Consider the following 14,669-nt stretch of genomic DNA (forward strand, 5'->3'; position numbering starts at 1 on the left):
CCTCCACTTACAGTACTTCTGCTCCATCACTTCCTCTTGTCCCCAGCTCCCTCCACTTACAGTACTTCTGCTCCATCACTTCCTCTTGTCCACCGCTCCCTCCACTTACAGTACTTCTGCTCCATCACTTCCTCTTGTCCCCAGCTCCCTCCACTTACAGTACTTCTGCTCCATCACTTCCTCTTGTCCCCAGCTCCCTCCACTTACAGTACTTCTTGTCCCCAGCTCCCTCTCACACCCTTCAGCTTCCCCACCCCAACGCCTACAGTGCCTTCAGAAAGTATTCAAACCCCTTGACTTTTTCCACATTGTCACGTTACAGACTTATTCTAAAATGGATTCAATAGTTTTTTCCCCCTCATCAATCTACACACAATACCCCATAATGAAAAAGCAAAAACAGTTTATTTTTTATTTTTTATAATTTAAAAAAAAGTCAATATATCATATACATATACATAAGTACAGAAAGGCATATACATAAGTATTCAGACCCTTTACTCAGTACTTTGTTGAAGCACCTTTGGCAGCGATTACAGCATTGAGTCTTCTTGGGTATGACGCTATAGGCTTGGCACACCTGTATTTGGGGAGTTTCTACCATTCTTCTCTGCAGATCCTCTCAAGCTCTGTCATGTTGGATGGGGAGCGTCACTGCACAGCTATTTTAAGGTCTCTCCAGAGATGTTTGATCGGGTTCAAGTCCAGGCTTTGGCTGGGCCACTCAAGGATATTCAGAAACTTGTCCCGAAGCCACTCTTGCGTTGTCTTGGCTGTGTGCTTAGGGTTGTTGTCCTGTTGGAAGTTGAACCTTCGCCCCAGTCGGAGGTCCTGAGCGCTCTGGAGCAGGTTTTCATTAAGGATCTCTCTGTACTTTGCTCAGGTAATCCTTGCCTCGATCCTAACTAGTCTCCCAGTCCCTGCCGCTGAAAAACATCCCCACAGCATGATGCTGCCACCACCATGGTTCACTGTAGGGATGATGCCAGGCTTCCTCTAGACGTGACGCTTGACATTCAGGAAAAAAAAGTCTAATCTTGGTTTCATCAGAACAGAGAATCTTGTTTCTCATGGTCTGAGAGTCTTTAGGTGCCTTTTGACAAACTCCAAGCGGACTGTCATGCGCCTTTTACTGAGGAGTGGCTTCCGTCTGGCCACTCTACCATAAAGGCCTGATTGGTGGATTGCTGCAGAGGAACTCTAGAGCTCTGTCATAGTGACGATTGGGGTCTTGGTCACCTACCTGACCAAGGCCCTTCTCCCCCGATTGCTCAGTTTGGCTGGGCTGCCAGCTCTAGGAAGAGTCTTGGTGGTTCCAAACTTTTTCCATTTAAGAAAGATTAGTGTCTTTCAGAGCAATTAACTACGTCATATCAAGATCATTAATTGTTACAAATACCTGGTGAATCCACCATCTCTGTGAGGATGGGGAGTGGAGCTAAAAAACGATAGCCGACAACCCTGAACGCAAGGCGAGCTGTGGTCAGGAAGCTAGCTCCAATCAGAGCTCTGCATCTCAGACCTTTGTAGTTTGGACTCCAGGGCCAAGGCCTCACTCATGCTCCCTCAGCAGGCGCTCCACACCGAACACAGGTGCACCACAGGTTATGAAGGAGGCAGAGGGTGTGAACTGCAATAAAAGAGAGTTTTGTTAGGGGATTCTCCAATCACAGGAAGAGGGTGGTTAAAAAAGTTCATGCAACCAATTAAGGTCGATAAATTGTGACAGATAAAGTACCCCTAATTACATTATGACTTTTTAATTAGCTACTGAGCTGCCATCGAGGTTGACATACATACAGAACATACATAATTCATATTTGAGTGAGTCCCACACACTGTTATTCCAATGCATCTGCTTCAGGTGTTATTATCTTACTGGGTGGTCTGGTCCAGGGATGGGCAACTGCCGCCCCCCCTTTTGTAGGTCTGCAGATCAGGCCGCCCCACAAAAATATATATATATAGGTCACACCTTATTTGGGTAGTCCGGCCTGGTCATACTATCAACAAACTATCTGTTTGAGATTTTCCACTTGAGTTATTCCTGTCGTGTTTGGAGAGATGATTAGAGAATGAAAGTGGGGAGATATTGCTAATTGGGATTAATTATGTGTTGGATTTTTTCTACTTCTGGTGTATGTTGTTAGTGGTCACCAGGGGCGTCATGCACCCCCAAAAACTGAGGGGGCACAAAGTACGTGATTAAGGCTGGAGGATGGTCCAGAGAGGGGCTAGGCCCCCCATCTATAAGTTTGAGAATGTTGCATTTTTCAAACACCCAAAACACCTTACTCCTGCAATAGAGCCATAATCATTATGCTTAATTCTATGTCAAAATTAGGTTTATTTTTCTGCATGTCTAAGCATAACTCTTTATCCTCCTGAATGATGGTTCTTTTGTTAAAGGAACTAAATATGCTTCTCTGCATCTTTGCTCAAATCTGGGTAAAAGATTGAAAGGAATATGAGTCTTATTCAGTACATTTAGTTATTGCTTGTTTTTCTAAAGTCTATCAACCTTGCCAGCAGGCATGCCAGCTAAGATAATTAGACAAGCTAGCTACTCTAACTTGATTGATAGCCTGAAATGGAACGGTAGATAGTTATGAAGTTGGTAGATTGGGATCCTATATGGGCTAGCTAAAGCCAACTTCATAAAATTGCTAGGTAGCTTGTAGTATTACAGAGAAACAAACAAAACAAAACAAAAACATATATTTTTTTAACAGGACAAATAAGAGGAGGCACCTGCCCCTGCGCCCCCTATGGCCATGACAGATGTGGTGCGCACATGTGTGTCTGTGTGTGTGCGTATGCGTATGCATGCATCAGTGGAGCCTGGTAGGAGGAGCTAGAGGAGGACGGGCTCATTTTAATGTCTGGAATGGAGTTAATGGAACGGTATCAAACAAATGAAACATAATAAAACCTTGACTCCGTTCCATGAATGCTATTCCAGCCATTACAATGAGCCCGTCCTCCTATAGCTCCTCCCACCAGCCTCCTATGGCGTGCATTTGTCTATGTGTATTTGTGTAGGTGTGTGTAATGTGTGTGTGTGTTTACACTGTAGGTGTGTGTGTGTAATGAGTGTGTGTGTATATACTGTAGGTGTGTGTGTAATGTGTGTGTGTTTGTACAGTAGGTTTGTGTGTAATTTGTGTGTGTATTTATACTGTAGGTGTGTGTGTGTGTTTGTGATCAGCTATGCAGAAAATGTGTTGCTGCCGCAGACGAAATGCCAAATCCTCTCTTAACCACTCATCTCTCATTTTCACATTCAACTATTTAATTTCTCCTTTTTATCCCTTATCCCTTAAGGTCTACTTTTTTATCCCTTATCAAATAAGACGTTTTTCCCCTCGGTGGGTTATTGATACAAAGACACCAAGGTCACGTCCCAAACGGCACACTACTCCCTATATAGTGCAAACAAACCCAACTTACCAGTGCACTATAAAGGGAGTAGTGTACCTAAGGAATATAGTTCCATTTGGGACACAGCCCAGAAATCAATGTGGAGCATTAGGATGGACTCCAAAAAGCTTTGCGTACGGGGCTGAGCGTCTTTGAAATGCTGTGGTTCGGACTTATGAATCTGTTACAGCTCATGTGGTTCATTGATAATTTCCATTAAAGCAGATTGAACTAAATAACTTAACAGGTATTGAAGGGAGGGGATCTGATCACAAGCACCATTTCTGATCCACTAGTTGAGTTGGAAATGAAATATTCAACCTCCCTCTTCTCTAATTTGCTGCACTTAAAAAAGCCTTGACAACATGCTCCTCTCCTACTCCTCTTCCTCCTACTCCTCCTACTCCTACTCCTCCTACTCATCTTCCTCCTTCTCCTCTTCCTCCTACTCCTCCTCCTCCTTCTCCACTTCCTCCTACTCTTCTGCCTTCTACTCCTCTTCCTCCTTCTCATCTTTCTCCTACTCCTCTTCCTCCTTCTCCTCTTCCTCCTACTCCTCTTCCTCCTACTCCTCTTCCTCCTTCTCCTCTTTCTCATACTCCTCTTCCTCCTACTCATCTTCCTCCTACTCCTCTTCCTCCTACTCCTCTTCCTCCTTCTCCTCTTTCTCCTACTCCTCTTCCTCCTTCTCCTCTTCCTCCTACTCCTCTTCCTCCTACTCCTCTTCCTCCTTCTCCTCTTTCGCCTACTCCTTGTCCCCCTTCTCCTATTCCTCCTTCTCTTCCTCTTTCTTCTACTCCTCGTCCCCCTTCTCCTCTTCCTCCTTCTCTTCCTCTTTCTTCTCTCCTCCTACTCCTACTCCTCTTACTCATCTTCCTCCTTCTCCTCCCCTACTCCTCCTACTCATGTTCCTCCTTCTCCTCTTCCTCCTTCTCCTCTCCTCCTTCTTTTCTTTCTCCTACTCCTCTTCCTCCTTCTCTTCCTCCTTCTCCTCTTCCTCCTACTCATCTTCCTCCTTCTCCTCTCCTCCTTCTCCTCTTTCTCCTACTCCTCTTCCTCCTATTCATCTTCCTCCTTCTCCTCTGCCTCCTACTCCTCTTCCTCCTCCTCATCTTCCTCCTTCTCCTCTTTCTCCTACTCCTCTGCCTCCTACTCATCTTCCTCCTTCTCCTACTCCTCTGCCTCCTACTCATCTTCCTCCTTCTCCTCTTCCTTCTTCTCCTCTTCCTTCTTCTCCTCTCCTCCTTCTCCTCTTTCTCCTACTCCTCTTCCTCCTACTCATCTTCCTCCTACTCCTCTGCCTCCTACTCATCTTCCTCCTTCTCCTCTGCCTCCTACTCATCTTCCTCCTTCTCTTCTTCTGTCTTCTCCTCTCCTCCTTCTCCTCTTTCTCCTACTCCACTTGCTCCTTCTCTTCCTCCTTCTCCTCTTCCTCCTACTCCTCTTCCTCCTACTCCTACTCCTCTTACTCATCTTCCTCCTTCTCCTCTCCTACTCCTCCTACTCATGTTCCTCCTTCTCCAATTCCTCCATCTCCTCTCCTCCTTCTTCTCTTTCTCCTACTCCTCTTCCTCCTTCTCTTCCTCCTTCTCCTCTTCCTCCTTCTTTCCTCCTTCTCCTCTTCCTCCTACTCCTACTCCTCCTACTCATCTTCCTCCTTCTCCGCTCCTCCTTCTCCTCTTTCTCTTACTCCTCTTCCTCCTATTCATCTTCCTCCTTCACCTCTGCCTCCTACTCCTCTGCCTCCTACTCCTCTTCCTCCTCCTCATCTTCCCCCTTCTCCTCTTTCTCCTACTCCTCTGCCTCCTACTCATCTTCCTCCTTCTCCTACTCCTCTGCCTCCTACTCATCTTCCTCCTTCTCCTCTTCCTTCTTCTCCTCTTCCTTCTTCTCCTCTCCTCCTTCTCCTCTTTCTCCTACTCCTCTTCCTCCTACTCATCTTCCTCCTACTCCTCTGCCTCCTACTCATCTTCCTCCTTCTCCTCTGCCTCCTACTCATCTTCCTCCTTCTCCTCTTCCGTCATCTCCTCTCCTCCTTCTCCTCTTCCTCCTACTCCTACTCCTCTTACTCATCTTCCTCCTTCACCTCTCCTACTCCTCCTACTCATGTTCCTCCTTCTCCTCTTCCCCCTTCTCCTCTCCTCCTTCTTCTCTTTCTCCTACTCCTCTTCCTCCTTCTCTTCCTCCTTCTCCTCTTCCTACTACTCCTACTCCTCCTACTCATCTTCCTCCTTCTCCTCTCCTCCTTCTCCTCTTTCTCCTACTCCTCATCCTCCTATTCATCTTCCTCCTTCTCCTCCTCTTCCTTCTTCTCCTCTCCTCCTTCTCCTCTTTCTCCTACTCCTCTTCCTCCTACTCATCTTCCTCCTACTCCTCTGCCTCCTACTCATCTTCCTCCTTCTCCTCTGCCTCCTACTCCTCTTCCTCCTACTCATCTTCCTCCTACTCCTCTGCCTCCTACTCCTCTTCGTCCTTCTCCTCTTTCTCCTACTCCTCTTCCTCCTTCTCCTCTTCCTCCTAGTCCTCATCCTCCTACTCCTCTTCCTCCTTCTCCTCTTTCTCCTACTCCTCGTCCCCCTTCTCCTCTTCCTCCTTCTCTTCCTCCTTCTCCTCTCCTCCTACTCCTACTCCTCTTACTCATCTTCCTCCTTCTCCTCCCCTACTTCTCCTACTCATGTTCCTCCTTCTCCTCTTCCTCCTTCTCCTCTCCTCCTTCTTCTCTTTCTCCTACTCCTCTTCCTCCTTCTCTTCCTCCTTCTCCTCTTCCTCCTACTCCTACTCCTCCTACTCATCTTCCTCCTTCTCCTCTCCTCCTTCTCCTCTTTCTCCTACTCCTCTTCCTCCTATTCATCTTCCTCCTTCTCCTCTGCCTCCTACTCCTCTGCCTCCTACTCCTCTTCCTCCTTCTCCTCTTTCTCCTACTCCTCTGCCTCCTACTCATCTTCCTCCTTCTCATACTCCTCTGCCTCCTACTCATCTTCCTTCTTCTCCTCTTCCTTCTTCTCCTCTCCTCCTTCTCCTCTTTCTCCTACTCCTCTTCCTCCTACTCCTCTTCCTCCTACTCCTCTGCCTCCTACTCATCTTCCTCCTTCTCCTCTGCCTCCTACTCATCTTCCTCCTTCTCCTCTTCCTCCTCCTCATCTTCCTCCTTCTCCTCTTTCTCCTACTCCTCTGCCTCCTACTCATCTTCCTCCTTCTCCTACTCCTCTGCCTCCTACTCATCTTCCTTTTTCTCCTCTTCCTTCTTCTCCTCTCCTCCTTCTCCTCTTTCTCCTACTCCTCTTCCTCCTACTCCTCTTCCTCCTACTCCTCTGCCTCCTACTCATCTTCCTCCTTCTCCTCTGCCTCCTACTCATCTTCCTCCTTCTCCTCTTCCGTCTTCTCCTCTCCTCCTTCTCCTCTTTGTCCTACTCCACTTCCTCCTTCTCTTCCTCCTTCTCCTCTTCCTCCTACTCCTACTCCTCTTACTCATCTTCCTCCTTCTCCTCTCCTACTCCTCCTACTCATGTTCCTCCTTCTCCTCTTCCTCCTTCTCCTCTCCTCCTTCTTCTCTTTCTCCTACTCCTCTTCCTCCTTCTCTTCCTCCTTCTCCTCTTCCTCCTTCTTTTCCTCCTTCTCCTCTTCCTCCTACTCCTACTCCTCCTACTCATCTTCATCCTTCTCCTCTTCCGTCTTCTCCTCTCCTCCTTCTCCTCTTTCTCCTACTCCTCTTCCTCCTCCTCTCCTCCTACTCCTCTGCCTCCTACTCCTCTTCCTCCTACTCATCTGCCTCCTACTCCTCTGCCTCCTACTCCTCTGCCTCCTACTCATCTTCTTCCTTCTCCTCTTTCTCCTACTCCTCTTCCTCCTCCTCCTCTCCTCCTACTCCTCCGCCTCCTCCTCCTCTCCTCCTACTCCTCCTCCTCCTTTTCCTCTTCCTACTCAGATTGCATTTAATTCTACGGGGGAGGAATAAAAAACAAATTCATGATCGTTATTTATCCCTGTCTGCTCTGCCGTTTGCACACACTCCCATGCCATGCCCTTTGCCCTTTGCCAAACACAACGTAAACATAGTAATGTTAATGCTTCAAGTAGAGCGTAAAACATGAAATAATCTATTCAATTTGTATCAGACGTGCAGACTGGGAATATCAAAAAACACATAACTTGGCCTTGAATGACTCCATAACATTTTCCAATTTACTTTACAACACTTTCTCCTTTATAAAGCAACATACCATTTTTATAGAATTATATATTTAAGCACATCAGCATTATGGCTTGATTTTTTTCATCACTATCAACCCCTTCAACTTTCTGCCTGTATATGACTTTCCGTCACATAAAATGTATAGAGGTTGTGTTCTGAGGTTCCATGACAGTGTTCTGAGAGGCAAGCATGGTTAGTGGACACACACAATGCCTTTCTGTCCTATTACGCTTGAATTTTCTCATGAGCCTCCCAAATGCACTACTGTAACCAAAGCCTGGTAAGAGAAACAGGACTTCAAGAGAGAGATCAGCTCATGATCAAGATGAGAGGGGGGGAGAGGAGAGGAGAGGAGAGGAGAGGAGAGGAAAGGAGAGGAAAGAGAAAGAGAGAGCTCTACACCAGCACGCTTCATTCCCTCATGCAAGTCAGTAAAGCTTGACAACCTCTCCACAAACACGAGTACCACCGCCTCGCCGCGTCATCGTAGAAAGCGGCTTTTAGTAGTGACATACAAATTAAATTGACCCAATCTGCCACAGAGAGATACATTTATGATGCTAAGAATGGGATGATGACACCCCCCCCAAATCCCAATAGAAAGACGAAGGTCTTATTTTGTATGTTGTATAGAGGCCTCAAAATAACACATAATTGGTTCATGCATAGGCTCCATGCTGACTGAGGCCTGCTTTGATCTACTTCCACACCAACATAATCCCATGATTTAATCATCCAGGCCTGTAAAAAAATTAAACACTAACCTGATTATAATGCCAGAGCAGTGGAATATCAAAAAAGGTTTTGTAAAAGGGGCTATTTGGCTGTCCTTTATTGGTTGTAGATAGCACCTTTTTTTCTCAGAGGGCTCTGTTTTAACAAACCTAACGCAATGGTAAATCTTTGCGCTGGCGGTAGTGCTATACGTGTGTCAGTGTGTCAGAAATAATTTTGGCATTTTCACAGCGGGAATTATGGGCACAGTGGCTGGCGGTGGGGTGAAAGGGCTGGGTTTTGATGAATAGATAAGTTGTAGGTGTGTCAAGGCCCTTCACTGGCCAATCAGAATATGCTCCATGGCTAAATATGTGATTGCATCAAGTTGTGTATTTTTATTATCAACTCCAATTCTAATGTTAGTCCATTATAAATAGCCTACAGAATCAAAATAACAAAATCTAGGCCCATCCCATATTTGCTAAATATGTTGAACATGTTTGCGGTCCATATTGTTCTAAGAAGTCTAATTGCATAGCTTCAACAGTGCCTTCAGAAAGTAATCATACCCCTTGACTTATTTCTTGACTTATTCCAAATTTACAGTACAAAAAAAATAAGCTATTTCTAAATAGGATCGGGTCAGAATCATGATATCACATATTGCCTAAGGCCAAGGGCTCTTTAGTGCTGGCAGTAGTGTTATAGGTTCGGGGGTGTGTTAGAAATATAAAAAAATATAAAAAAAATAGCTGTTTTCACAAAAGTTTCTCCGACATTTTAAACATTGTTTCAATATTCAAATTCGATCTCCGGCTGTCAAATCAAATGTTATTGGTCACATGCACATGGTTTGCCGATGTTATTGTGAGTGTAGCGAAATGCTTGTGCTTCTAGTTCCGACAGTGCAGCAATATCTAACAAGTAATCTAACAATTCCACAACAACTACCTAATACACACAAATCTAAGTAAAGGGATGGACTAAGAATATGTACATATAAATATATGGATGAGCAATGACCGAGCAGCATAGGCAAGATGCAATAGATGGTATAAAATACAGTATATACATATGGGATGAGTAATGCAATATGTAAACATCATTATTAAAGTGGCATTAACTGACTAGTCATCCATTTGTTAGAGTGGAAAATGATTCAAGTCTGTATGTAGGCAGCAGCATCTATGTGTTAGTGATGGCTGTTTAACTGTCTGATGGCCTTGAGATAGAAGCTATTTTTCAGTCTCTCGGTCCTAGCTTTGATGCACTTGTACTGACCTCGCCTTCAGGATGGTAGTGGGGTGAACAGGCAGTGGCTCGGGTGGTTGTTGTCCTTGATGATCATGTTGGCCTTCCTGTGACATCGGGTGCTGTAGGTGTCCTGGAGGGCAGATTGTTCGCCCCCGGTGATGCGTTGTGCAGACTGCACCACCCTCTGGAGATCCCTGCGGTTGTGGGCGGTGAAGTTGCCGTTCCAGGCGGTGATACAGCCCGACAGGATGCTCTCAATTGTGCATTGTCCCATAGTAATGAACGTGTAGGGGTCGGGAGTCGGGACGAGAGAGAGAGACAGGTAGCGTTTCTCAGCCAGTCAAAATCATGAATCAGCTGGCATCATTTTTATGGATATAAACAAAGAAATGTCGATTGAAAAAAGGTCAAAGAAAACAAAGTGCAGCCTCAGTTGGAAGTTATTGTGTGACCGGCTAGCTCCTCTTTATTTTAACCTTTATTTAACTAGGCAAGTCAGTTAAGAACACATTCTTATTTTCAATGACGGCCTAGGAACGGTTAACTGCCTTGTTCAGGGGCAGAACGACAGATTTGTACCTTGTCAGCTCGGGGATTCAATCTTGCAACCTTATGGTTAACTAGTCCAATGCTCTAACCACCTGCCTCACGAGGAGCCCGCCTGTTACGCGAATGCAGTAAGAAGCCAAGGTAAGTTGCTAGCTAGCATTAAACGTATCTTATAAAAAACAATCAATCAATCAATCATAATCACTAGTTAACTACACATGGTTGATGATATTACTAGTTTATCTAGCGTGTCCTGCGTTGCATATAATCGATGCAGTGCGCATTCGCGAAAAAGGACTGTCGTTGCTCCAACGTGTACCTGACCATAATGTTTTCGAGAAGAGAGATTAGACGATATTAATGACCTAAGGCTCGTATTTCTGTGTGTTATTATGTTATAATTAAGTCTATGATTTGATAGAGCAGTCTGACTGAGCGATGGTAGACACCAGCAGGCTCGTAACCATTCATTCAAACAGCACTTTCGTGCGTTTTGCCAGCAGCTCTTAGCAATGCTTCAAGCATTGCGCTGTTTATGACTTCAAGTCTATCAACTCCCGAGATTAGGCTGGTGTAACCGATATGAATCGGCTAGCTAGTTAGTGGGGTGCGCGCTAACAGCGTTTCAAACGTCACTCGCTCTGAGACTTGTAGTAGTTGTTCCCCTTGCTCTGCATGGGTAACGCTGCTTCGAGGGTGGCTGTTGTCGATCTGTTCCTGGTTCGAGCCCAGGTAGGAGCAAGGGGAGGGACGGAAGCTATACTGTTACACTGGCAATACTAAAGTGCCCATAAGAACATCCAATAGTCAAAGGTATATGAAATACAAATCGTATAGAGATAAATAGTCCTATAATACAGCCTAAAAATTCTTACCTGGGAATATTGAAGACTCATGTTAAAAGGAACCACCAGCTTTCGTATGTTCTCATGTTCTGACCAAGGAACTTAAACGTTAGCTTTCTTACATGGCACATATTGCACTTTTACTTTCTTCTCCAACACTTTGTTTTTGCATTATTTAAACCAAATTGAACATGTTTCATTATTTATTTGAGGTTAAATTGATTTTATTGATGTATTATATTAAGTTAAAATAAGTGTTCATTCAGTATTGTTGGAATTGTCAAATTTGAATTTTAAACAAAAGAAATCGACCGATTAATCTGTACCGGCTTTTTTGGCCATCCAATAATGGTATCGGTATCGGCGTTGAAAAATCATAATCGGTCGACCTCTATTGTCTATTGATATTCTGTGAAAGTAATTTAGAATGTTCTGTCCAAAACAGATGCCTCTGTAAACTATTAAATCAAATGCATGTTTGTTGTTTGATATGCCGACTCAGCATTTCTGCAGCACAATAATCCTCCTCCTCATCATCATCATCATCATCATCATCATCATCATCATCATCATCATCATCATCATCATCATCATCATCATCATCATCATCATCATCATCATCATCATCACCATTATCATCGCTACCATGATGATAACCATCACCACCACCATCAGTATCTTCATCATCACCATTACCACCACCACCACCACCATCATCATCATCATTTTGATGCTGTCCTTGCTCTTTCTGATGTTAATGTATTTGAGGGAGCAACTCTTTCTTGTTCAAAGACAGATGATTAATCTCCATTTGTACAGTGATGTTAATAAAGTTTTTTACCCTTCCAGAAATATATCGTTTCTGCTGTTCAACTGAAGGTCAATGAATTACTGAAATCTGCAGCCTCGTTATTATTACGTTTGTGTTTTGTTCTACTGTCCAGCCAATAAAAACTTTAAAACATATTACTCTACACCTTGAAATTACTTTTCTTAAGGAATTGTTGGCATTGATATTTGTATGCATTGTAATTTCCAGTATAATCTACATTTACACTGGATGTTATCCTTCCAGGCACGTGTCACAAACAAGAACAACCAACAGTGATTACATAAAACGCTATTTTACTGCCAGATTATCTAAAAGGAATATATTTAGTCAATGTCAATATGTTGTTGTTGTTTGTCATATATTTGTGTTTCCAGTGATATCCGTCAGAGATGAGAAGACTGTAGCTAAAGTGAAAGAAAAAGGGGAAAACAAACAGTCTATGAGTCATATTTTGCCCCGAGATATCATTATTGCTGCCATTAATGCCGCTAATTTCTTATCTTGTCCTTTTATTGAAATGATAAAATAAATGTAGAATTCTCTTGATATTGACGAAGGCCAACTATTCGGTTAATTTTAAATTCACCATACAGAATCTTAGTAGCTTGTGACAGTCACTGTAAGAATAAAATACATACAAAAATGTTTTTTTCTTGCATCCTTCTAGAAGTATCTTTTTAGCGTCTCACAAACCATGTCCATTGTCTTGGCTTTTTTGACTCCCTTTTGAGAATCCTAAGGTGCAGTAAAGTGTTATTTTAATGATGATAGACAAATATAGATTGGGGTGTTCTGGCATTCTAACGATGGATCTCACTCACTCCAGCCCACTTTACAGTATTTATGCAGTAACCATTTCCTTACAGTTGAATAAACCCGCATAGTGGTTTTGAGCGCTGTACCAGGTAGAATCTCCTCACAGGTTAATGCTTCCAATTTTGAGAAGGTATTGTGTGCGTGGTGTGCAGGCAGCAGTTTAAATTGATTCTGGACCACAAGACTGATGTAGTGTTCCCTTGACTCTCTGTCTCCAGAGGTTAGGTTATGGTTGCAAAGTCTCTGAGTGTTAGAGGAAGTGGATGGATTGTTACACAAGTGTATAATGGATACTCTGAGTCTGTCAGACAGGGTACTCTATACTGGATACTCTGAGTCTGTCAGACACAGTACTCTATAATGGATACTCTGAGTCTGTCAGACAGGGTACTCTATAATGGATACTCTGAGTCTGTCAGACAGGGTTTCTCTATAATGGATACTCTGAGTCTGTCAGATACAGTACTCTATAATGGATACTCTGAGTCTGTCAGACAGGGTACTCTATAATGGATACTCTGAGTCTGTCAGACAGGGTTTCTCTATAATGGATACTCTGAGTCTGTCAGACAGGGTACTCTATAATGTATACTCTGAGTCAGTCAGACTGGTTATTTGGTATTGGTGGCTTCTAATCAGGAACAACGTTTTTGTTTTACCATGTAACCTGTCCAGGAAAGACTTATGACAACAAACAACCATAATTACATTAAAACAATACATTCCAGACACTTCATATAAAACTGAAATAGTGGCTTCAGTTATGGACTGTAATTATGATCTATAACAAGGCCCTATACACATGGTATCAATTTTCTCTGCCACAAACTTAGAGACCAAACCACTAAATCACCTAGACTCTGAGCCCAAGCCACCAAATCACCTAGACTCTGAGACCAAGCCACCAAATCACCTAGACTCTGGGACCAAGCCACCAAAACACCTAGACTCTGAGACCAAGCCACCAAATCACCTAGACTCTGAGACCAAGCCACCAAATCACCTAGACTCTGAGACCAAGCCACCAAATCACCTAGACTCTGAGACCAAGCCACCAAAACACCTAGACTCTGAGACCAAGCCACCAAATCACCTAGACTCTGAGACCAAGCCACCAAATCACCTAGACTCTGAGACCAAGCCACTAAATCACCTAGACTCTGAGACCAAGCCACCAAAACACCTAGACTCTGAGACCAAGCCACTAAATCACCTAGACTCTGAGACCAAGCCACCAAAACACCTAGACTCTGGGACCAAGCCACCAAAACACCTAGACTCTGTGGACAGTGATTCAAAGAAGCACTACAGTCAGGTTATAGACTATCACTATGGCTCCTGTCAGGTCAAATCGGCGAAAACTCAGGGTTCTTATTATAGCTGATATGTGATAATGTGTAGTCCCCTCCTCCTCTGTTAACATTTAACACATAACCCTGAGCCAGTGTTTCATTATGTGTGTCGAAGCTATGTTTTGGCTGATGAAGCTCTCTGCCAGTGTTTCATTGTGTGTGTTGAAGCTGTGTTTTGGCTCATGAAGCTCTCTGCTGGATATGACTGGAGGGTACGATTAGACAACAGTAGTTTAAGCTCATGGAAGTCAGCAGACAGAATAGAAATGTACATGTTTAATCATCACATACACCAGATAGGTGTAGGGCAATGTGTAGTTTTACAGGGTCAGACACAGTAGTACACCTCCACTGGAGCAAATTAGGGTTAAGTGCCTTGCTCAAGGGCACATCGGCAGATTTCCCCCCCTTGTCAGCTCAGGTATTCAAACTAGCAACCTTTTCGGTTATTGGCCCAATGCTCCGACCGCTAGGCTACCTGCCGCCAAGAATAAGAGCTCTTTAGCTTTTACCAGCACTGCAAAATCCATTGCCACCAACAGTTCGGTCATGTTATGATGGGAGGACGCGATTTGAGTCTGATTCACTCCTATTTGAAGTCCAGTGTCCACCTTTATTTAATACCTTTAATAGTGAGGGTTGGCAGTGAGCTGGTCGACAGCTGAGCTCATAGCCCACCAGTGCTATGAGAT

The sequence above is a fragment of the Salvelinus fontinalis genome, chromosome 28 (assembly GCF_029448725.1).
Source record: "Salvelinus fontinalis isolate EN_2023a chromosome 28, ASM2944872v1, whole genome shotgun sequence".
Classification (NCBI taxonomy): Eukaryota; Metazoa; Chordata; class Actinopteri; order Salmoniformes; family Salmonidae; genus Salvelinus; species Salvelinus fontinalis.